Here is a 24,347-nt window from a genome sequence, read left to right as displayed (position 1 = left end):
TAGCAAGACTAGAAAAGTAATCCAGTATTTCTTCTAGCATGCTTGATGGAAATCTATTTTTTTAGTATTGATAGTTCAGAAATAGTAGCCTCCAACTTCAAAGGCTTTTGTTAATGCCCCTTCTGTAACTGCACTCCTGGTCTCTTCAATAGCTTGGAGTGAGGGCCTAGGGTGTTACTGGCTGTTGAGTGGGGGACACGGGGGTGGCTTCCCAGCAGGGAAGGAGGAAGGGACAGGGCACATGTAGAGGATGGACACCCAGCTCGAGCAGTGCAGCCGAGCAGAGGTGTGCTGGGGGTGGCAGCTTTCCCCACTTAGTGCTGGAGGGGAACCTGCTGATCCTGGGAAGGGACCCCTAACAAGCTAGAGTCTTTGAGGCTTAAGCTTCATTAATTTGACCATCAGTCCATTTCTGCCACTACAGAATAGCAAAACTGACTTCCTACCTGTCTTCGGAGGCCTTTGGATGGTTTCTGAAATTCTGCTTTAGCCTCAAAAGTTGTGGACATTATTCAAAGGACATTACTCTTATGGAAGAGTTTTAGAAACCAGGCAGCCTCTTGGGATAAATGTCCAGACCCCTCCCAAGGGGTTATTTTAGAAGCAGCAGCAGTCACGGAAACTCTAGCCAGTTATTTTTTTAAGGACAGTTATCATGAGTACTAAGTCATAGCAAGTAGAGTTATTTTTATCTTCTTTTATCAACTAAATCACTTCTTTCAAACATGAAATAACTTTTGAAACAGGGATGGCTGTGGTCAGAATCAATATTTCCCCCAAGATGAGCCTACTTCAGAGAACAGTGCATCTCCTCCAGTTTTACTGAGATCTAACAATCCCAGACAGGAGGCACGCAGGAGGGCGACTAATGATTTTCCAGTTCCGGTCCCGCCCCTCCCTCTCCAACACCCCTCCGTCCAATCTGTATTCTGGGCCACTCTTTCTTGGATGGAAAACTAGAAAGATTTGACATGTTGTTAACTATATTCTTGTTCATGGTTTTTACCCCAGATTTCTATACATTCCTGAAAGAAACATATAGAAAAAAATACAGGCACTGGAAAGTTTAAGGCTATTTTTTCCTAAAGGTTATTCTTAGTGTGGGCTAAAGGATAGGGAGGTGGATGAGGGGAGAGCATTTATCCCATGAGGAGGGAAATTGAGGCCCCAGAGAGGCTTACTTGCTTCAGCCATGTCTGTCCTCCATCTGGTATTCTTAGATGCCAGCTACACCAATCTCCCTAACCTTCTCTGCCATCTTATTTATATTCATCTCTATCACAAAGAGAAAACTCAACTATCACTCAATATCCAGAAGCAATAATTTTTTAATTGTATGGTTTTTTTAATGAGCAAAATAAAGAGATAGATGACAGATAGAAAATATTTGCAACTTATATCACAAAAAATGAACTTCAATACCTAATATAGCCAGACCCTAAAAATTCTACATACCAACATTATCCAAGTAGAAATATAGTAAGAACAAAAGATACCATTTGTAGCAGCCACTGAACCTTTGGAGTGCTAGAGAAAGGCTGGGGTGTAGGAACAGGTGGGAAAAATCTGTCTCCAAAATTCATATGTTGAAGTCCTAACCCCCAGTACCTCAGAATGTGACTGTGTTTGGAGATAGGGTCTTTAAAGAGGTAACTGGGTTATAATGAAGTCATGGGGGTGGGTCCTGATCCAATATGACTGGTGTCCTTATAAGAAGAGGAAATTTGGACATAGGCATTGCACAAAAGGAAGACACAGGGAGAAGACAGCCACCGACAAAGCAAGGAGAGAGGCCTGAGAAGAAATCAACCCTGCCAATACCTTGATCTTGGATTTTCAACCTCCAGGACTGTGAGAAAATAAATTCCTGTTGTTTAAGCCCCTAGTCTATGGTACTTTGTTATAGCAGCCCTAGCAAACTAATAGAGCCCTGAAGCAGCTCTGTTTGTGCTCAGAGAATCACAGAAGATTCTGTCTCACTTTCTATCTTCAGGATGCTACCAATTGTTGGCTTTCTTCTTTCAGCCCAGCTTCCTGAAACATAGCTACTGCAGGTTTGGTGCCCCAGGGAAGGGCTCTGACTGGTCCAACAGGAGTCAAGTCTCCATCAATAGACCAATCACTTGAGGCCAGGTGGGTGGTATAGAATGATTGGTTCAGGCAGTCTCAATTGATCAAAGGTTCTGCCTGCCACTGCCACTGGTCTTGCTAATTTAAAGCAAGCCAGAGTTCCTACCTGAAGTTCCCCACTCCCTGACCTTCCAAAGTATCGCCCTGAGGAGAGCCACTTGCATGACAGATGAGGTAGACTCTAACCAGCGGATTCTGAAAATCCAGAAGGACCCTGGACCCTCTTTTAAAACATACATGTTTCTGGTAGTAGTTACATATTGAATTAATTGTTATGCTATTAATTTCTTGGTTGCTTCCTTTTTTTTCTTTGTAGATGAATTGAGCAGAGAGTCCTAGATATTGTGGAAAAGTTCAAACAATATTTCTGAGAGGGAAGTGAGGGGAAAGAAACAAGTTTCATGGATTTAAAACTTTTGCTGGGGCAGCCTCTGCCCTTTGAGTTCTAAGAACTCTTCGTGTGAGATGTAGAGTCAACATAAATATGTGGACTTCTCATTTAGATGATACCTAATCTAGGGGGTCTTAGATCAGTAAACAAAACTGACGGGTTCTGTGAAATTATTTATCTCTTAAGGTACAATAATTTCACTGTGTACCCCAAAAGAGAAAGTCAAAGAAACCTCACAAAATTCCAGCTTGTAGGTTCCACCATCGATTGAAAATTGGGTACAAAAGCACTATCTTCCCTGGATCACTGGCTTTTAGAAATTTCTCAACTTCAAAGTTTTACTTGTAACAAGTAGCAGCCAAACCTCATGTTGTCTAGTCATCCACTAGGATGGAGCCGTGGGAAGAGGACTGGGAATGGATCAAGACGACGACAGGTGGTTGGACTTCCCTGGTGGTCCAGTGCTTAAGACTCCATGCTCCCAATGCAAGGGGCATGGGTTCAATCCCCGGTCAGGGAAGATCCCGCATGCCATGTGTCATGGTCAAAAAAATTGAAAATTAAAAAAAATTTTTAATTAAAAAAATAAAGACAAGAGGTGGTCAAGTTCCAGGAGAATAACTAGGACAGGTGATGGTGAAGCAGGGGGTGGGGGTTGGGGAGAGGGGGGTAGGCAGGGAGTTGGGTCAAAGGAACCAAGGCTAAGAATTTGGGGAACAATGGGCAGATACCCAAAGTACAAAATCTGGACAATAAGACTGGGCCAATGTCTAGGCAAGGAACTTGGGTAACAGGCCTGGGGCCGCAGCAGCAAGTCTGTCTGAGGATATCCTGAATAGAGGCTGCTATGCCAGAGACTCCCTTCTGCATATGGCCCTGGCCAGAGTTGGGTGCCAATGGGATTTGGTAGTGTTTATAAAAATGTTTCCATGGTCCCCCATCTGCCTCTGAATCTCCTGGTTGGCTTATTCAAAATACAAATTACTTAGCTTCCCCTCATCCAGAGCCACCTCTTCCTACCAGATCAACCGTAGGGCCAGTACTGAAGAAAGAGCCTTTTCATAACTCCCCACCATTATTTTTATATACCTTAATTTTTAGAACTTCACTGAAGTAGAGATCTGTGCCTTCAGAGAGGGGTAAATAGACACGACTAGATGGAAAGGTATTCTTGATACTGGAACAGCAGTCAGAAGCACTATTTTCCCAACTTAGTAGATCTGGAAAGTTTGGCCCATGAGCCCCTGTCTCATCACCTGACCATGACGCTTCCAAGCTCCCCATTCCTACTGTCCCTACTCGAAAGCTCAGTATGACTCCCATATTCCAGAATGACAGACTTGAGACAGGAAGTCCTCAGGCTCCCCTCCCCCAGTGGGTAGGGACTTAAAATAAGTTCACTGCTCCTGGCAGACTGGCTCACGACAAGGCATTCCCACCAACCTTGGCTCTACCTCCAATATGAGACCCAGCTCATAGGGTGAACTGCTTTGACCCCCATTTTTTAGTGTGTCTCTGCTAGTGCTTTGGGGAACTGAGGCTCTGGCCCTAATTGCTGACTGTTGGGTTTCATTTTGCCTCAGCCATTTCTGGAGACTCTGCTTTGTGCCTGGTTGTATATGCCCTTCAGACTCCATCCAATAAGCCCCATCCCAAGTGTCTGTCTAGTTCCAAACCTAGCACATGGTAAATGCTATGAGAGGTAGCATGGATCTAAGGTGAAATCACAAGACCACAGGTCTGTCTTGGTTCTGCTGTCACCCTTGGGAAGCCTTGGGTAAATCAGTTCCCATTAGACTACATGGACAGCTGTGTAACTTTAGACCACCAGCCCATGAATCCAGATAACAGACAACAACTGTCAACCCCCAAATCTAAGATATTCCTGTGGGTGATCTATAGGACCTGTACGCAACAATGAATCAGCTCCCTCTCTGCTTCACTTTGATACCCCAAACAAAGCCTCACTCAGAGGTTCATTAAACTGCTGTATTGAAACTTTAGAACCAGCCACATGGAAAAAAAAAAAATCACTCCAGTTGCAAACATTAAGCATTTGAAGGAGACCAAATACACACTTACTCAATACAGCCAGGTCTCAGCTTCCCCATCTGTAAAACTAGGCTCAGTCCCCAGATCCCTCAGGATGACCAGCAGCTCCCAATGCCAGGAAAGTGCTTCAACAACATCAGGTGAGCTGTACAAATGAGAGGTAATTTGACAAGTCAGCCAGCACGGAGCAGCCAGTCAAGTCAATGCAAAGTGCTCTAATGCACTTAAAAGCCCAGAAGCAAGCCCAGGCTGAGTAATAATGGCCTAAACACCACCAGGGATTTCCCAAGTCTAATTTCCAGGCCTGATGGCCATGGTGTTCCAACTCCATTGGGCTAATTAAGGCACAGCGGAGACAGAATCTGACAGAGAAGCTCACCCTGGCCTTGGTCTAGATTTATGGAGAAGAGAAGTTGCCAAGAAGGTAAATTAGACATCAACAGGGCTTCCCCCAGGATGTTGAGGTCTCAGGAGCATTAAGGCTGTGAGATTTAAAGTGAATATACATCAGTGCTGTGCAGAGAGACCAGGAGGTGTGGGAGTTAGAGCAAGGTCTCTTCCGTTTGCTAACCATGTGGTCCTGGTATACTCTACTATTCCAGTCCTTCACTTCTTCATCTATAAACTATAGCTAATGTTATCTACCCCAAAGTGTTGTTGTAAAAAAATGAAACATATGTAAAATGGCAGTATTGGGCCTGGCACAGAATGAGTGCCCAATAAATAGTAGCTATTTTTATATTATGTTATAGTTGTCATGTTTTCTGCTATAGTGAAATATTCACACAAGACCTTAGAAGTGAAAGACTATTTATCTTTCAGACCCAAAGACTCAGCCGAGCCCTGATTGGGACATATGTTCCTTTGGGGGAGATATGTTTACATGGGATGTATCTGCCTAAGGGGGCTACTTTTTCTCTCAGCTTCTTCAAATACCAGCTACTTTAGCCAAATGTATACAATTTATCTCTCCCGCAGAATTCCTTAATCTTAGCTCGAGATGCTCCCCCCTCCCATTTCTAACCCGTTTCCCACCAGTGCCATGAGCCACATTGGACCATCATACAGGAAAACCATAACCTGTGCTCCCGACAGGTACAGAGGAATCCATACCTCTCTCCTAGTCATTCTTATCACTAACTTTCCAAAATCAGTTTATCTACATAATATCCCTGATTCTGAGCCAGGAAGGTAGATGCTAGCAGTTAAAATTTTCAGCTCAATGGAAGAAGAGTAAAGAAATTTCTATTGAGTAGAGCTGTCCAACATATATACATATACATACATAGATATATGCACACATACTTTGTGAGAGAGAAATTCAAAGGGCCAAAGTCTAAATCAAAGTCCACCAAGTTCATACATTAGAAGACACATTATTATTAAGAGTTTACTTCTCCCCAAAATTAATCTGTAGATTAATTCCAATCAAATTCCCAAAGGATATTTTTTGTTGAAATAGATGAGTTAATTATAAATTATATGTGGCAATGCAAAGGACCTAGAGCAGTCAAAGGAATCTTGAAACAGAACGAAGCTTAAGGACACACACTACCTGATTTCAAAATGTACTATTAAAGCCACAGTAATCAGGAGAATGTGGTATTAATGTAGGAACGATAAACAGGTTAATGGCAGAGAATACAGTCCTGAAATAGGCCCACACATATAAAGACAATTGATTTTCAATGAAGGCACCAAGGCAATTCAATGGAGGAAAAGAAATTCTTTCAATAAGTAGGAGCTGAAACAATTAGATAAACATGTGGGAAAAAAAATGAACCTTGACTCCTATTGCACACCACACACAAAAATTAATTTGAGATGGATTATTGATTTAAACATAAAAGCTAAGACTACAAATTTTCTAGGATAAAAAACCAGGAGAGTAGGCAGATATTCCTTATAAAAGACACATAAGAAATAAGAAATAAGAAATTTCTTATAAAAGAAATTTTTGATAAACTGGATGGCATCAAAATCAAAATACTCTGCTTATCAAAAGACACCATTGAGGAAATTAAACAGAGAACCACCTGCTGGGGGAAAATAATCACAATACATATATCTGAAGAAAGACTTGTATTTAGAATATATAAGGAACTCCTACAAATCTACATCAAAAGACAAACAGTACAAGTAAAAATGGGCAAAAGACTTTGAACAGACATTTCACAAAAGAAGGTATACAAATGACCAATAAGCCCATGAAAAGATGCTCAGCATCATTTGTCATCAGGGAAATGCAAGTTAAAACCATTATGAGATACCACCTCACATCCACTAGAAACTAGGCTACAATTAAAACAGTTTACAACACCAAGTACTGACAAGAATGTGGAACAACTGGAACTCTCATATACTGTTGGTATGAACTAATTTGCTGGTACACAATTACTTTGAAAATGGTTTGGCAGTTTCTTTTTTTTTTTTTTTTTAACATCTTTATTGAAGTATAATTGCTTTATGGCAGTTTCTTATAAAGTTAAATATACAACCATCCTATGACATGCTACGTATTTACTTAAGAAAAATGAAAACAGTTTTCCTAAAAGAGACTTATATAAGAATGTTTATAACAACTTTATTCATAATAGTCAAAAACAACCAAGTGTCCATCAATAGGAGAATGAATAGACAATAGTAAAATATTCACATAGTGAACTACTTTTTAGCAATAAAAATGTAACAACTGATACATGCAACAACATGTATGAATGAATGAATGTACATACATGAATTTGAGATTCATGGATGAATCTGAAGAATATTATGTTTCATAAAAGAAGCCAGACAAAGAAGAGTACATACTGTATATTCCACTTATATGAAGTTCAAGAATAGGTAAAATTAATTTGTGGTGATAGAATTCAGAACAGTAGTTGCCCATGGGGGATAGGATTTACTAAAAGGGGGCATGAAGGAAATTTCTGGGCTGATGGAAATAGTTTACGTCTTGATTATAATGATAGTTACATAATCACTGATCAAACTTCATCAGACTATATACTTAAGATCTATGCATTTTACTGTATGTAAATTTTACCTAAATAATAGAAAAAGACCTTTAAACACACATTTCATTCTAGTTAGTCGGTTTGCTTTTTCACAGTGGGATGTTAGTAATTCAGAAGCTGGAGCTAATGAGTGAATTCATTGAGGATAATGAAAGCCAAGTTTCTCACTGTTGAAGAAGGGTGTTAGAAATATGGAAACAGGAAGACTACAATAAACTTTGGAGTGTTGGATTGGAATAGAGGAATCAGTATGAATGGTTTATAATATAAGGTTTTTAATTAGAGATTGATATATTTCCTAGCCCTGACAGCTGGGAGGGCCTCAAAGCAATGACTCCAGTAGCAATAAACACACCCAGTGCCCAGATTTGATTTCTAAATACTATTCTTCTCTAAAAGGAGAATGGCTCCTTGAAGAAAGGGTTGATTCCAGGAATGGGGCAGGGATAGTACAGTATGAACCTGAAACATCTCATCCCACCAGAAAATATGGATGTGTTAAAAAAAAATGGTGGCAGCACGTCTGAAGGACACAGGAGCCTACCTGACAAGGCTCCCACTGGCTGAACCTTAAACAGTTTGGGAGTCCAACTAAATAATCATGAGGAAACAATTTGAGCATCAAATTGGGTGAATTCTAACCCACGGAATAAAATAAAGAATCCACAAGTCCATTCTGATATAAATAAATATATTCTGACAACACTTTCTTACGCATAGAAGAAATAATAAATGGAAGAATAATAGTTTTTAAATTATCAGTGAAGGCTAGAATTAGTGGGTGAAAGTTTGATGAGTAACAGGGTGTTTACATAATCTCAAAGTATCTCCCGTAACTACAAAGGGGATGATAGAACTTTACAGAGAAGAAACTTGGTGGACACCTTCTTAACCAAGTGATCAAAGTTAACATCACCAAAATTATGACAAACTGACATCATGTCCCTCCTAATGTGATACACAGACAATAACACAACATCACTCCTGGGGCATGTCTGCCAAAAATTAAAAATTTAAATCTAATCAGAGGAAACACCAAACTAACCGAAATCAAGGGACATGCGATCAAATAACTGACCTGTAGTCTTCAAAAATGTCAAAATCATGAAAGGAAAAAAAAGCTCTAGGAACAGTTCCAGATTTAAGAGACTAATAATTCATGACGACTAAATGCAAAGAATAATTCTAGATTGGATTCTGAACCAGAAAAGAATAGTTATAAAAAGGAACGAAATTGGGTCATTTGTAGAGACATGGATGCATCTAGAGACTGTCATACAGAGTGAAGTAAGTCAAAAGGAGAAAAACAAATATCGTATATTAACGCATATACGTGGAATCTAGAAAGTGGTACAGATGAACCGGTTTGCAGGGCAGAAATTGAGACACAGATGTAGAGAACAAACGTATGGACACCAAGGGGGAAAGCGGTGGGGGGGTGGTGGGGGTGGTGTGATGAATTGGGAGATTGGGATTGACATGTATACACTGATGTGTATAAAATGGATGACTAATAAGAACCTACTGTAAAAATAAATAAATAAAATAAAGTTGAAAAAAAAAAAAAGAAAGAAAGACAACCTGGCCTTGGGCAGGGGGCATGGACATCCACGTGCTTCTCTGGAAGAAGCACTGCAATGAGATACCACCACATGCCTGTTGCAACATCTAAAATTAAAAAGACTGATTGTGTTAAGTGTTTGTGAAGATGTGGAGGAACTTGAACTCATATACTGTTGGTGGGAATGTAAAGTGGTACAACTATTTTGGAGAACAATTTTTCATTTCTTGAAAAATTAAACAAACACCTATACCATATGACTAACCATTCCACTCCTAGGTATTTACCCAAGAGAAATGAAAGCATTCAATACTTGTACATGAATATTCATAGCAGCTTTATTTGTAATCACCACAAACTGGAAACAACTCAAGTATCTATCAACAGATAAATGAATAAAAATGTTGTAGCATATCCAAAAAAAAAAAAAGAATAGCTAAAAAGGACACAATTGGGACGATTGATAAAATTGAATATGGACCATGGGTTGACAGAGAGTATTGTATCAGTGTTAAACTTCCCAGTTGAGATCCTTGTACTGTGATTATGTAAGAGAATGTCCTGGTTCTTAGGAAATACACACTCAAGTATTTAGGGATAAGGGGGTCTGTCTTGGCCAGCTTGGGCTGCTATAACAGACAATTATAGACTGGGTGGCTTATAGACAACAGAAATTTATTTCTCACAGTTCTGGAGGCTAGCAAGTCCAAGATCAAGGTGCCAGCAGATCTGGTGTCTGGTGGGGACTCCCTGGTTCATAGATGGCCGTGTTCTCACTGTGTCTTCACATGGCAGAAGGAACAAGGGAACTCTCTGGGATCTCTTTTATTTAAGGGCACTAATCCTATTTAGGAGGGCTCTACCCTCATGACCTAATCACGTCTGAAAGGCCCCATCTCCAAATGCCATCACATTGGGGATTAGGTTTCAATGTATGAATTTGGGAGCGGCACACAAATATTCAGTCTATCACAGGGTTCAATGTCTGCTACTTACTCTCAGGTGGTTCAAATAATAACAATAATATGCACTTACATATGATATATAGGTATGTGTATGTGTACAGAGAGAGAGAAAGAGATTGATAAAGAAGCAAGTGGGGGAAAATATGCAAACAATTGGTGAATCTAGATAAAGGGTATACAGAAGTCCTTTGTACTGTTTTTGCAACTTTTCTAAAAGTTTGAAATTACTAGATCAAAATTAAGTTTTATGCATTAGTTATTTTGACTCTGTATTCTTTTTAAATATAGCAAGAATGAAGGTATTTTTATTCCTTTCCCAGACCTCAAAACTCATGGAAAAAAATAGAAGATGTGATCACTGGTGAGGTGAAGCTGTCCAAATCTGAAATCTGGATGGAGACAAGAGATCAGGCTGCGAGCCAACACATGCTTCTCCAGCTGGGTGTCTAGGGAAGAAGAATCTGAGAGAAAATTGATAGTGCAGGACCTTTATCAGGGATTGCTCTTAAATCAATACCTCTGGAAGAAAGGGCATGGAAGCAGGATTGGACAGAGAAAGGAAAAGAACTGTAATGCTATCTTGATAAGAGCCTCAGTCCTTCCCATGGGGAATCTCTGGAGCTGGCATGGCCCTTGGGAAATGCCCCTGGTTTAGGCGAGGGGGCTGGACCTTTATATCTCTGCATGAACCAGTCATGGGATGACAGCAAAGGAAGGAGAAGGAACCCGAGAGAAGTTACAGAAAAGGGGAGAGTTGATATAACATGATCTCAAGGGAGACCCGATTCAAATCAGGTGTGAGAATAGACTTAGAAAGATGTAGATATGCTTCTTCTGAACTAAGCAGGAAAGTGAAGATAAATCACTTTTAAATAGTAAGCAGGTAAATCAGCTTATTCATGGACATCTAAAAACCTAAGATATGTTTGAATTGAGATAAAATTATGTGCTGTTCCCAATCCCAGTTTATTTTATGATTTATGAACATAGATGAGTTTCTTTCATGTGCTGCAGAAGATACAATAAAAAGCTAGAGGTGATACTGGGCAGACCCCCTGGCATTTGTTGGTGGAAATGTGGGCTTGTCACAAGTCCAAGCTGGGCTCCTGATCCAAACACCAAAAAGAATGAGCCTTTCCAACATCATGGTGCTGTGCAACTTGTCTTGGAATCTGGACAATGCAGTAGCCCAGCTCTTGTAGCATTCCCATGTGCCTTTGAACCTGGATCCAAGAGATTTGTAGCAGCCCACATGGACTGACAACAACATTCCTTATGTTTTATTAATAAATTTTTCTCGATTACTTTATGGTGTATGCAAGATTCTCAAAAGTGATTGATTTTATCAGAGCCAGCTAGCAACAAAAAGTATGACCAAGATGAACTACGTAACTCACTACAGGGACTGCTTGAGTTTCCAAGTCTTCTTGCTTTGTCTTGAAGGCTAGTTTTACAGCATAAATGCAGCTTCTCTCCCTCTTCCTTAGGAAGGTCCAGCTTCATGCTGTAGGGTACATATCCTATTTCAAGGAGTTGTGGATTATTGCCCCTTTTAAAAATCTTTCATGCAGTTTTTCTCCTATGACAGGGTTTCTCAACCTTGACACTATGGACATGTTGGGCTGGATAATTCTTTGTTGTGATGGAGAGTGGAAGAGGTTCTGTCCATTACAAGTTTAGCAGCATCCCTCGCTTCTATCAGAAGTACCCCAACTTCCCGCCAGTTGTGACAAAAATGTCTCTGGATGGTTCCAGATGTCCTCCCAGGGGCAAAATTGCCTCTGGTTGAGAAACACTGTCTTAAACTGAAATATTAGAAAAGATTTCAAATATTTTATAACTGCTACACTTTATAGCCTGTCTGTTTACTCCCAATACGAGGCTTTCATAAAAACCTGGGTGAGGTGTAATTCCAACATCCAACTGTCTCCCCAGGCATCTGTCCATCTCTCTGTGTTTGTAAATTGCAATGCCTCATTGATCCTTCTTTTCACAGAGTCCATTATCTATTCATATTTTGACTCTAAGAGATGTTTGCTCAAATCATGTCTGCTGTGCATAATGGTCTCCGTAATTTAAAAGCTTCCTGCCAGCAGGCATTTCCCACTATTGACCGTGGTCTTCTGGAAAAAGTATGTTGCTTTTGCATGCGTATGGTTGGGTCTCCCATTCTATTCCAAAGCTTCAAGTGACATCTTGTCTACAAACAAAATAATTGAGCATTTAGAGTTTGTATTCATTTGTCTACAATTTTAGTCCCTTGGAGATGCTGACCGGACAATATCTCGTGATGCTGCGGCAGGACAGGAGCAGCGGTGGGCAGTAGACTTCTGGACTGAGAGTAACGGAAAGATTATTGCCCTATCTGCCTCCTCCCTTCCATTCTGAATGGGTTTTCTTTTTTAGGCCATTGGCATACTTCCTAATTTCAGACAGGTTTTGTAGATCTAGCAGTGTTTGGAAATCCATATTGTGTATTGCATATTAATAAACCATTTTTTTCCTTTTCTTGGAATAACTTCGCAATCTGGAAATGCTTCCATGTGGTAGAAATTGGTCCTCCCAATGTTGCTTAGAGAAGAAAGAAGAACATATGCTTAGCAGCTAATTTCCCTATAATACTAAGTAAATTTAGCAAAGGCCTTCCCTCTGAATCAGCTGTTTCTCTTTCCATTTCTTCTACAAGCAATCCACTCCTACGCATATATCTGGAGAGAACCATAATTTGAAAGGTTGTGCGCACCCCGATGTTCACTGCATCACTATTTACAACAGCCAGAACAAGGAAGCAACCTAAATGTCCATCGACAGGGGAATGGATAAAGAAGATTGCAGAGACATGGATGGACCTAGAAATTGTCATACAGAGTGAAATAAGTCAGAAAGAGAAAAACAAATATCATATAATATCACTTATATGTGGAATCTAGAAAAAATGGTACAGATGAACTTATTTACAAAGCAGAGATAGAGTCACAGATGTAGAGAACAAATTTATGGTTACCAAGGGGGGAAGGGGGGATGGGACGAATTGGGAGATTGGGATTGGCATACATACACTACTATGTATAAAATAGGTAACTAATGAGAACCTACTGTATAGCACAGGGAACTCTACTCAGTGCTCTGTGGTGACCTGGATGAGAAGGAAATCTAAATAAGAGTGGATATGTGTATACGTATAACTGATTCACTTTGCTGTACAACAGAAACTAACACAACATTGTAAAGCAACTACACTCCAATAAAACAAACAAACAAACAAACAAAAAAAACTCCATGACATGTTCTGTATGTTCCAGTCTTACAACAAGGTCATACATCTGAGCATTCTGTCCTTCTCTCTCTGGATAATCATTCAACTCATATATTTGCTACTCTGTCATTTGTTCAAATAAATTAATGAGAGAAAAGAAATGAAGACATGTATACAAATAACTAAGGCAGAGAGTAGAAAAAAGTATGTGTATCATGCAAGACTTATCAGTTAAATATTATGAGGGTTCATTTATTTGGGGTTGCTTTTACTTTGTGAGGTCCTGAAATATTTCTTGCTATGATCGTCTGTCCTGAAAATATTAAGGCACAATTCAGCGTCTTCTGCTGTTATTGCTTATCCGAGGGTCACACTGAACCCTCAGAATAATTTCCCGTGGCAAAAAGGTCATCGCTCTGCAGGCCCAGGGGACAGGGCAATCTCGGTAAGCTGCCTCCTTTGCTGCACACAAGGGGGCCCATCTTCACCTCGTGGCAGGTTACTGGTGGGGTTAAATGTATACTACTGCCACAAAACACAAAGTACACAGAACAAAAAGTAAGTTTCATGACAGATGCCTCTGGCATGTTCTCAATATTTCTTCTCCAGTGGTGTCTTTTCCTTCCCACCCTCATTAGAGAAATCCACCATTAGTCAGTTCAAACACTAAAGAATTTTAACTGGAGTATGGGGGAATTCAGAAGGCCCAGAGCAGGCATGTTCCCTATGAGTGTAACAGCCATTCTTCTGGCCCTGTCCTTAGGAGTTTGGGTTCTTCTACTCTTCAGGGACGGCCACAAGGATCTTTGAGAAGCACATTTTACATTAGTTTTATTCCTGACTGGGTTCAGGTTCACCTTTAGGGCAGAGAATGTTAATTGTCCCCTAATATCCATCCTCTCCTTCTTCCTTTTAGTAATAGAACTTCCTGAGTTTTGAAGGAACACTTGCCCAACAAGTTAGAGACAGCATTCCCCAGCTTTGTAGCTACGTATAGACAGGTGTCTCAAGGTCACCAGAGAGTAAGTGGAAGAGCTAGGATTCAAATCTACATAAACAAAGAATACAGTCTATTTTCTCACCCTGTCTCCCAAAAGTGAAAGTGATGAAAATAAGGAGACCGTTTGTGGATAAAGGAGAGAATTCTAGGAGAGTAGTTTGATCGTTCTCTTCCTTTCCAGAAGTGATATTGATGGCCACCACGGAAGGGCTGGGAGGGGCAGGTGTCATTTGCCAGAGAAGGTGAGCTGGGAGAAGAGCCAGTGCAGGGCATGACAGGAGTCTGCTATGCAAAGGTTTGGCAGGCAGCGCTGGGTATCCAGAAGAGGCAGGTTAAGGGGCGGGAGGGAACTGGACCCAGACAGCCACATCCAGTATTGCCATTCCTTTGTTTTTTTTTTTTATACAGCATGTTCTTATTAGTTATCTATTTTATACATATCAGTATGGCCCTTCCTTGACCACATGCAGCAACCTCGAGCTAGAGTGAAGGAAATGGGTGTCTGTCTCAGACACAGAATCTCCGATATACCAGGTTTGAAAGAGCCCTTGCCAGATAATTAGTCCAACCTCTGGCTCACCATCTGCATCTCATCCCAGCACTTCTTGAGCATGTCCATCAGTACAGACCCTTTGTTGAGTACCTGTTCCCCTTTTGAAAGAAAACAATCCTGCAGAATTGTTAGAAAAAATAATACTTATTTCCATCCTACTGTGGACGTACATCTGGCATTATGATTTTTAAAAATTAATATGTATAGGTCAGTAGTATATTTATCTTTATTTGCAAGGCTGCTTTAAAATTCACAGATACATATCCCTTCTGGTGTTTGAATGTGAAAGTGTTTTTTCTTTAGATATTTTAAAAGGGGAGAGTCTGTGGCCCAAGAATTTTCACATGTAATGCTATTCTTCTAAATGGATTTATGAAAAGTTATCTCAGGACTTCTGCTTTTTTGCTGCTGTTAAAAGCTGCTGGCTACAATGTCTCTGCCTTGTGAAAAAATGGGGGGTTTTATTTTAAAATTAGATCCTAGGGTTAATTTAAAGATTATGCCAAGTGTATGTTCCAAATCCACTCATTCCATCTGACCTGCATGAACACATCTGCTCTGTGTTCGCCCCACCCAACTTCTGACGGTGGCATACATCTGATTCCTTTGATTAAAGAGAAGAGTTTGTTAGGATGTCATGTACAGTATATCAAAGGAGATCAGGCACCCGTCTGCAAGTCAGATGACAAAAGGAGTGATCAGGACGGTACGGCTAAGCAGACATTGTGAAGAGTCAGCTAAGGGGAATGAGTCATAATTTGGAAAAGTGTTCGTTACCGGTGGTTTTGGTAATTATCACGCACAAGTCCCAGGGTCTGCGACATTAAGTGAAGCAAAGTAATTTCCCCAACATCCATCTGTCCCAAGCACAGAATTCCAACCAAACTGTAGAACCAGCATGGTAAGGGAGATTCCACAACATTTGGCAATAATTTTCCAAACTGGGATTTGTCCAGCTGTTCAGTCAATGGATCCAGATTAAGAAAGCGCCTTACCTTTAATCAAAGCATGATGAAAAGCTTTTGTTTCTGAATAGCAAGGCTGCCTAAGAACGTCATTTCCTTTTTATTCGAATCAAAATATACATTGTTTTCTGTATTTTTTTTTTAACTTCTAGAGTAATTTGCCTCCACACTGGACCATCACTTGCACTCTCTGTATCTCTTGAGATGTAAGCTGTCCATCTTGGTGCTGAGAGATAGGAAGAGTTAATGCTTCCTGCATGGGGCTACTTCCCAGACTGTTAAGTTCTTACTGCTCAGCGTGTGATATACCCCAGCAGCACCAGCTTCCTGTGGACCATTGTTAGAAATGCAGGATCCCAGGCCCCACCCCAGACCACTGAATCAGAACCAATGGTTCTGGCGGGTTGGACAGTGCATTCTTTTCTTTTCATGGCCTGATCATTCTTAAAAGAGGAAATGATGTCTTGTTATTTATTTGAAATACAAAGCAGGTACTTTGTAAACTGCTTCTGTGTTACACTCATTCTTCAAAACATATTTATGAAGTATAAACAACAAGGTCCTACTGTATAGGACAGGGAACTATATTCAATATCCTGTGATAAACCATAATGGAAAAGGATATTAAAAAAGAATGTCTGTATGTGTATAAGTGAGTCACTTTGCTGCACAGCAGAGATTGGCACAGCATTGGAAATCAATTACACTTCAATTTTTTTTAAATTAAAAAAAATACATTTATGAAGTGATGAGTATATGTCAAACCCACTTCCAGGAGCTAGGATAAAAGAGTGAATGGAAAAGGGTCTGTCCCCTTGAAATTTAAATTCTACTGCAATAGATGTATTTCTGAGAAAGCCCTTTTTCTCAGTCTTCACTGTGATGCGTACCTTCACAGGTTTTTTTACACAAAGCCCATGTCTCTTCTGTTTTCAGGTGCTTCATCCATTAACAAACAGTGTCCCAGGTGGAGAGTGCCCAGTGTGCCTGGATTGTCCTCGGGCCCCTCCGGAGGCTCCATCTCCCTTTCACAAGCCTGAGGCTGAGGGCAGGTTTCCTGATCTTTGTTTTACACAGGTCTCTATCCCAATTCCCCAGGCAATTCAAAGAGCCCCAACCCAGCACGCCAGGAAGAAATTCCCCCTTGTGACTATGAATGTTGTTTCAGAGGATAAGGAGGAGGAAAGTGGAACACAATTCTGGATTTTAAGTCCTGGCTGTTCATGAAGCCAAAAGGAAGCTTCAAGGAGAGATTTTAGCTGTCTCCTTCATCTCAGCCCTGGCATCCTCTGCTGAGGACAAAGGTCTTCCCTGCTCACCTCCCCAGTCTCTGGTGGGCGTAGCCATTCATGTGCTGCTGGGAACGCCAGAGGGCAAGCCTCTTCTAGAGAAGCCTGGTTCATCCTGCTGGCAAAACAATGAGTTAGGGGCTGTTGATAGGGAGGTCAGCCAAGGCTGGATCTCACTTAGCACTGTTTTACACTAAAAGGCATGGAGGAATTAGCTGTTAATCCAGCCCCGCGGAGCTGTATTTAGTACCCTGTGGAGCTGTATTTAGTACAGTATTTAGTACTGTATTTAGTACCCAGATTTTGACACATTTAATTTTATCCAAAGTTCCCGAAGCTGAGGGAGATTTGTTTTTCTATTTGCATAACTTCATGGATATTTAATGAAATATGGGAGAGGAAGCCCATGTGCTTTTACTTTGTCAATTTCTACAAAAGTCAAGGGACTACCTTTAAAGAAAAAATTGAACAAATATTGATGAAAAGCACTTCTTAACACTCTAAAGAGGTGGTTACCCTAAAACAAAAGCCAAAACTATGTCGAATGGCAAAAAGGTAGTAGCCCCTCTAAGCAAAGGAACAAAACAGAGATTCCCTATTTCCTTCCTTCATTCTTTTTTTAATGTGGATTTTTTCCAGTTCTATTGAGGTAAAATTGGCAAATGAAATTTGTGTGTATTTATGTACAACACATTGTACACCTTAAACTTACACAATGATATGTCAATTATATCTCAATAAATCTGGGGAAAAAATGTATCTGATTAGATTTCCTAATTATATTTTATTCTTTTCTTCCTGCCCCCAGCAATTATTGAGCATCTACTCTGTGGAAGTAAATGAAGCCCAACCAAATGAAGAAAGCAAAGGCTATTTATTCTGAACTTGCTGTCGTAAGGGAGTCAACCACCATCACTTGCATTTTGGCAGAGACTCAAAGGCAGGCAGAGAAGTGAGTAAGCTATACAGTGGGAAAACACAGAAGGCTTCAGGTGTGCCCTGATTGGAGGCTGTTGGCATGGGGGAGCTGGAGGTGGGCTAACTAGAAGCAGGGTATCCTATGTGATTGGTTAGGGGTGCATATTTGGCTTTCTCTGGTTGGTCCCAAGGCAGAAACCAGGACAAAAATTAGGGGAACTCTTAGTTATTAATGTCCTGGCCATTTGGGGCCAATTGTTAGAGAAGTTATTGTTTAGTTTCCTGGATTGTTGCTAGAGATAGCACTTGGCTTCCTGCAATTCTCGCTTATAGCAGACCAGCTTCCTGGGCTAATTATTGTAGATAAAGGGTTTTGTTTCCTGGGCAGGTTGTGGGTAAAAGTTCTGTTTTTATATTTGGTCTGGTCATTGCCCATGTGTACATTCAGTCTCTCAACTATGTCCCAGATGCTAGGTGCTGGGACACAAACTTATATGAAAATGTCATCTGCTCTCAAGGAGTTTACTGCCTAGTAGTTACCATTGTTATTAATTAATTTATAAAGTTTCTTCTAGTACAATAAGACATGAAAAAGAAATGAATAAAGATTAGAATAAAAGTTTACTTTATTATTTTCAGGTGGCTTAAGTGCAGTCTTTGGTACTAGCATATGGGGTAAGGCATACTTTTAGGCCAGTGGGTTGATATTTGAGGCAAGAAGTAGCTTATTTTGTCACTGAAATTATAGTATTTACAACATGACACAGACCTTCCACTTATTAGGCACACACAAGGTCAGGTGAGAACTGACCCTCGGGGGTAATTTATAATCTCTAAATACACCACAATCCCATGCACCTTAAATTGGCTCTGGGAGGGGAGCTCCATCACATACATGGGAACAAGCAAGACATGCCACATCCAAAAGGGTAACCTACACAGGAATGAAGAACCCACAAAGATCATACCAAGGCAAACATCTTAAAGACCTTCTTCATCTTCACTTTTAGGATATCATTAATATGCCACAGCTGTTGGTCTAAGACACCACTCCAAGAATTGCCTTCTTGAGGCAAAGCCCTGAGGAAGGCATGGAAGGAAGGATAGTCCATTCATTTTCCTCCTGTTTCCTGAAAAATCAGTATCTCACTCCCTCCTCTGCTCAGAAAAAAAGAAGGGCTCTCTCTTAAAAGAGGAACTGGCTTTGTTCTGTGAGGTATCAGATGGTGGAGATGGGAGCAGATTCTTGAGGCAGCCCGTATCTTATACAAGAAGGGACCATGTCACAACTGATCTACAACAGCATGAGCTGCCTCGCTGGTAATATGCTTTCCATCCAGGCACTGAAAACTGGGTAACCAAGCTTGCCAGGGACATGAGGGGGAATGTGGTAGGCCATGTAGTAATGTCCTCAACACCCACTCCTTACCCACACCCCACTGTGTAGCAGCCATATTCTATGAATGCTCCAAGGATGAGTCCTTCTTGGTCTAAGTCAACCATGATGATCATAAATCTTTGCCATGACATTTGTCTGAGCCAATCAGCTCATAGCATTCTTCAATGAGCATGTGACCCAATTCAGGTCTCTGGGCCATAAGGCGAGGCACTTCTGAAAACTAAAAAATGCTTGCTCACCTTTTTGAAAGCACTTTTTTTTTTTATTTTTTTATTTTTTGAAAGCACTTTAGAAAAGGACATTCTCTGATCTTCTGGAGGGCATGCTGTGCATATGTGAAGCCAGGAATTTCTGCAGCCATTTTGCCACCATAAGGGAGACCAGCTTTAGGATGAAGCTTTCCAAGAGGATGAAGTCAGAGCATAGAGACGGCAAGAAACACCATCCTTAATTTCCTCACTAAGCCACTGGATCAAACCAGCCCAACTTCTGCTCTACAAGTGACAAAAACCAATAAATCCCTTTATTGTCTGAGCTATTTTGAGTTGGGTTTTCTATTTCTTGACCTTGAACAGAACTTATACAGAGGGGATTCCTTTTCTGGAAGAGAGACAGGCCCAGCTGACTTCTGAGGATGTTTCATACCTCCAAACGTTTCCCAGACAAGATAAACATCCCCATCAAAGACTACTGCTGAGCAAACAAATTACATATTTAACTCTAAATTCAAGCTAAAATGGAAACCTAGACTCTAGGGGTATTAGGAATACTTCCTCCTCAAATAAATACATATTGAATAAAGGACTGAATGGGGTCTGGGGAGCAGACAAAAGGAGGAAGAGGCTTGGCCAAGGCCTGTGATATTCAATACTTAACAATACACTTAATTTGCCCAGTATTTGAGACTGTCATAGAAGTCCCCTATTTGCTTATAAATTTGCTTTTGTTTGGGAGCAGCAGCTCTGCTGTTTCTCAGACACATTAGCATCCCAGCCACAAATGATCATTAAGGTCTCAGAAGGTCTATGGTCTACCTTTTCCCTAAATCCCTTAAGATGACTTCCCACTTCTGTAGGCAACATCCCCACCATGTGTATTTTACACACCAGGGTGCATGCCAGAGCCCTGAAACAGATTCAAAACATGTAAACTCTGGGATCCAAGATAACTGTTTTTAAAATAAATACAGACACGACTGTCCATATGGATATTTCCCCCTCTGTCTTGGCTCTTTTACCTTCTCTGATTGAGAGGATGAGCTGAATCCTAAACCTGAATTTGAACCTAAGTGTGCTTGTTACGGTTCCAGAAACACCAGGTCATATTTCCTCCAGAGCATGGACAGAGGAGATGAGGCTTGTTGTTTCTCTTACAAGAAGGAATTCGGGGGGGCCTGTGAGAATCCTGGGGTTATTAGAGGCCTCAGCAGTCACAGTAGGGGAGGTGTCAAGAAAACTTCTGTAAACTCTGGACTTCCTAAGTCCACACTTGCAAACAGGTACCAGAGTGGGGGAGCTCGGGAGTCTCCAGAAGATTCCTCTGAGATGGGAGTGCTTCTGCAGCAAGCTGAGGAGAGGGGTTGGCAAGCCTTTATCAGGCCGCAGCCAGTGGGCCCCTTGGTTCCGTCTAAGAGGGCACAGTGTAGAGGAGATGCTCAGAGCCCCTGGGACGCAGGTTTCAGTAGATGCCTTTCATTGTCCCCCAATCATGCATCCCTGCCTGACAGTCCCCAGAGGCTTTCCTTCATGCAGCCTCAGACTGGTGGGTGCCGAGACAGTTACAGAGTTATTGACAGGTTGCCCCTGACACCCTAGGTAGAGGCCAGGACCCTTACTCCTGAAAGTGCATTTTCAGCTAAACCTCAGCTTCACGCCTCATCTTCCTCCTTATCTGGAATTTAGTGGCTTAGCATGATGCTTAGCACACTTTTAAGGTCTCAAAAGTGCCAGCCATTATTGCTGTTATGTATCTGCCCTTGCAGTTGTACCAATACAAAGCCTTTAAAGAATCCACTTCCACGTTGATGGTTTTTCCCACACATGTGGCTTTGACACCTGTCAATCATCTTCCACTCTCCTCACTCTCTCCCACAGACAGTAAATCACCAAAATGCAGCCTTGCAAAGGGGCCCAAAGACAATGGTGTGAACCAGCCTCTCTCAAGGTTTCAGAGCTATTCCTACCCCCTGGCCAACTGATACCCCTGTCTCTACCTGGTGACTCTGATGAAGGAGAAGTGCAATGTGTCCCTCTATGGGACCTCAACCTGGAGTTCTGGGCCTGTTCCCTTCTCATAAGATCTATTCAGAGGCCATGACTTGTTCTCCTCCCCTGGCAGCTGCCATGCCCACAAGACTGCCTGCCTTTACTGCCAGCCCCCTCTCTGCTACAGGACCAGCTGAGCGATAAGAACTCTGAGGACCTGCTGACAAATGAGGGGAGGCAGGACCTGGTGAAAAGGGAAGGCTCTTTCTACACCTTCAGTTCCCTTGAGTGACCATGTGATGCCTTTGGTTAATGGGCAGGGAGGACACACTGCAGAGCAGAGAGGCTGCATCCCCAGCCAAAATGTAACTGTAACTAATGTGAACTCTGGAACATTGGCCAGATAGCCTCTCCCAAGTACTCACATCAATGGAGGGCTACAGAGGCATGGATGATCCAGAATTGTGGACAATGGATAGAATTTCTATGTGGTGGTAAGGTATGCTGCTGCTATGTTTGAAATTGTGTGTACCCTGGAAATTAGCTTCAGACATCACATTGGAGCTGAGTTTTGAAGTCTCCCTGTTTCCCATTCAGATCCTCCATTACCTCCCAGGCTAGGGAATGGAAGAAGGGAATGGGCACTGATTCTTGTGTTTGAAGATGTCTCCACCTGTATCTAGTTAGAGAAGTTGATTTAGTACCACAAAGCCTTAAATGGAGAAAATACTCTCCATAGATGCCCTACAGGTGGGTTGGGGCGGGGGGCGGGGTGGGGAGTTGATAAATAATATTCCTTTTTTTTCTTTCCTAAATATGGAACCAATTGATAAATATAAGACATGTGAAGCAGATGGACAGAGATTTAAGCCATCAGTTTTATTGTTAACAAGCTGATGAGAGACTGTGTCTTTACATTCATGGCCAAAAGGGCTTGCCAACACTCGCAGTACATACGGCCCCTCCGTATCACCCCTGGACAGACCTTGGGAGCCCAGGCAGGGAAAATTCAGGTCAGTAACGGACACATCCTCACCCAGGATGGCAGCCTGGTACCTGTCCCAGGTGAGAGGGAAGGAGAGTAACAGGCTGTTGATAGATCAGCTCCTCCAAATGGAGAAATGTAAACCAGTGTATGTCAGCTCTTTTCTAATCAGATAACTCACTGCACTCCCATGAAGAGAGTCAGGAGTGGGACTAGAGGTGAGGCGTGTCCCTCACTGATGTAAGTCCCTGCACCTGAAAACATGTGAAAGCCAGGTTTGCCCTGTAAACTGATATCCCTCCTCCCACAGAGAATCATAATGGCTCTTCCAATAAGAGCTGTTAACATGGTGAAAGTCGGGAGAGTCTGTAGTCGAATGCTATCATCTAGCATCCTATATGGGTACAACAAGCCACAGGCAGAAGAGCTGCAGTTAAGTCACGGCACTACTGGATGGAGAGCTCGCCTCTTTCCTTTCATACCTTTCAGGTCCAAGGTCTTTACTCAGGGACCACGGCCTGGGGCAGCTATGGGTTGAACCTGGGTGGGGATCCTAGAGAGGGCCTGTGTCTATGAGTGTCTGCCTAGCAACCTCTCACAACATTTCACGAAACATGCAGAGAACCGTTTGACATGCACCGCCTTCTGTCTGGATCCTGCCTGTCCCTGCCCCTTGCGTAATTTACTCCTCCGCATCCTTTGATCTGAGCTTATTAGCTCACTGGTCACTTTCTCAGGAAGGCTCTCTCCTAACACCCTCACCCCCACTCCTCAAGCCTTTACTGTCTACTCTCAAAGAACTATGTTCCTTTCCTTTGGAACATTTATTTGGGACGCGCTTTTGTGTCTGTTGGTGTGATTCTTTGGTCAATTTCTGTCAGCCCCAATAGACTATCAGCTTCGGGAGGATGGAGACTGTGTCTGGTTTTGCCTCCTCCTGTATCCCCAGCACAGTGGCTGGTACATAGAAGGAGTTCAAATATTTGTGGAAGAGTCAAATAAATGAAGAAGTGAATGATTTTACTACCACACCAGAGGACGAAGATTAAAACCAAGGTAATCCACTCTCCCTGTCTGTTAACACATGGCAAGACTGAAAGGAATCACACGGAGAAGCGATCAAGAACTTGAGCTCTCAAGGCGCTACTAGGAGTCTAATTTCACTTTTCAGTCATTATTAGTAGTGTGACCTTAAGCAAATTACATAACTTGGCTTCGGTTTCTTTTCCTGTTATCAGAGGATAATAAGAGGGCCCACTTTATAAAGTTGTTGTGAGGACGAAACCACATGTAAAGTGGCTAAAACAGTGTCCAGCACTCAGTAAATACTGGCGAAGATTATTCCTCAAGGAGGGAAGGTTGGTGGGTGGGTTGAAGTTGAGAAAGATCCAATAGAACGTATGTTTTCTTCAGCTAGAAGGTGAGGTTATCTGCTGGTGATGGGGTAAAGGATGAAGCAGATGCAGGTTTGAAATGGCTGTTACAAGACTGGGAAAAGGAGGTGACTGCAAGGCAAAGTTGAGGGTCCAGCTAAGGCGGAAAACTGTGAATTTAGAGCAGCACCAACCAGCGGAATTGAATAATTTCCCAAGCAGCTCTCAGCAGCCAGAGAGGAGGAGCAGGAAGAGGGGAGGGTTGGAATGATCCAGAATTAAAAGCAGG

General features: G+C 41.7%; 1 protein-coding gene across 6 annotated transcripts in view; it reads right to left on the bottom strand.

Annotated features, from left to right (window-relative positions):
* Window positions 1-24,347, bottom strand: part of LOC309626986 (endophilin-A3) — a 651,420-nt gene that overhangs the window by 541,817 nt on the left and 85,256 nt on the right. For all 6 annotated transcript variants that reach the window (XM_082388465.1, XM_082388463.1, XM_082388462.1 and 3 more), the window contains one exon: window positions 4,604-4,718. The gene's annotated coding sequence lies outside the window, so the exon portion shown is untranslated. The remainder of the gene's footprint in view (window positions 1-4,603; window positions 4,719-24,347) is intronic.

Source organism: Balaenoptera borealis (genome assembly GCF_965194805.1).
Source record: "Balaenoptera borealis genome assembly, chromosome: 3".
Classification (NCBI taxonomy): Eukaryota; Metazoa; Chordata; class Mammalia; order Artiodactyla; family Balaenopteridae; genus Balaenoptera; species Balaenoptera borealis.
The sequence above is the reverse complement of the archived record's forward strand: the minus strand, read 5'-3'. Positions and strand labels throughout refer to the sequence as shown.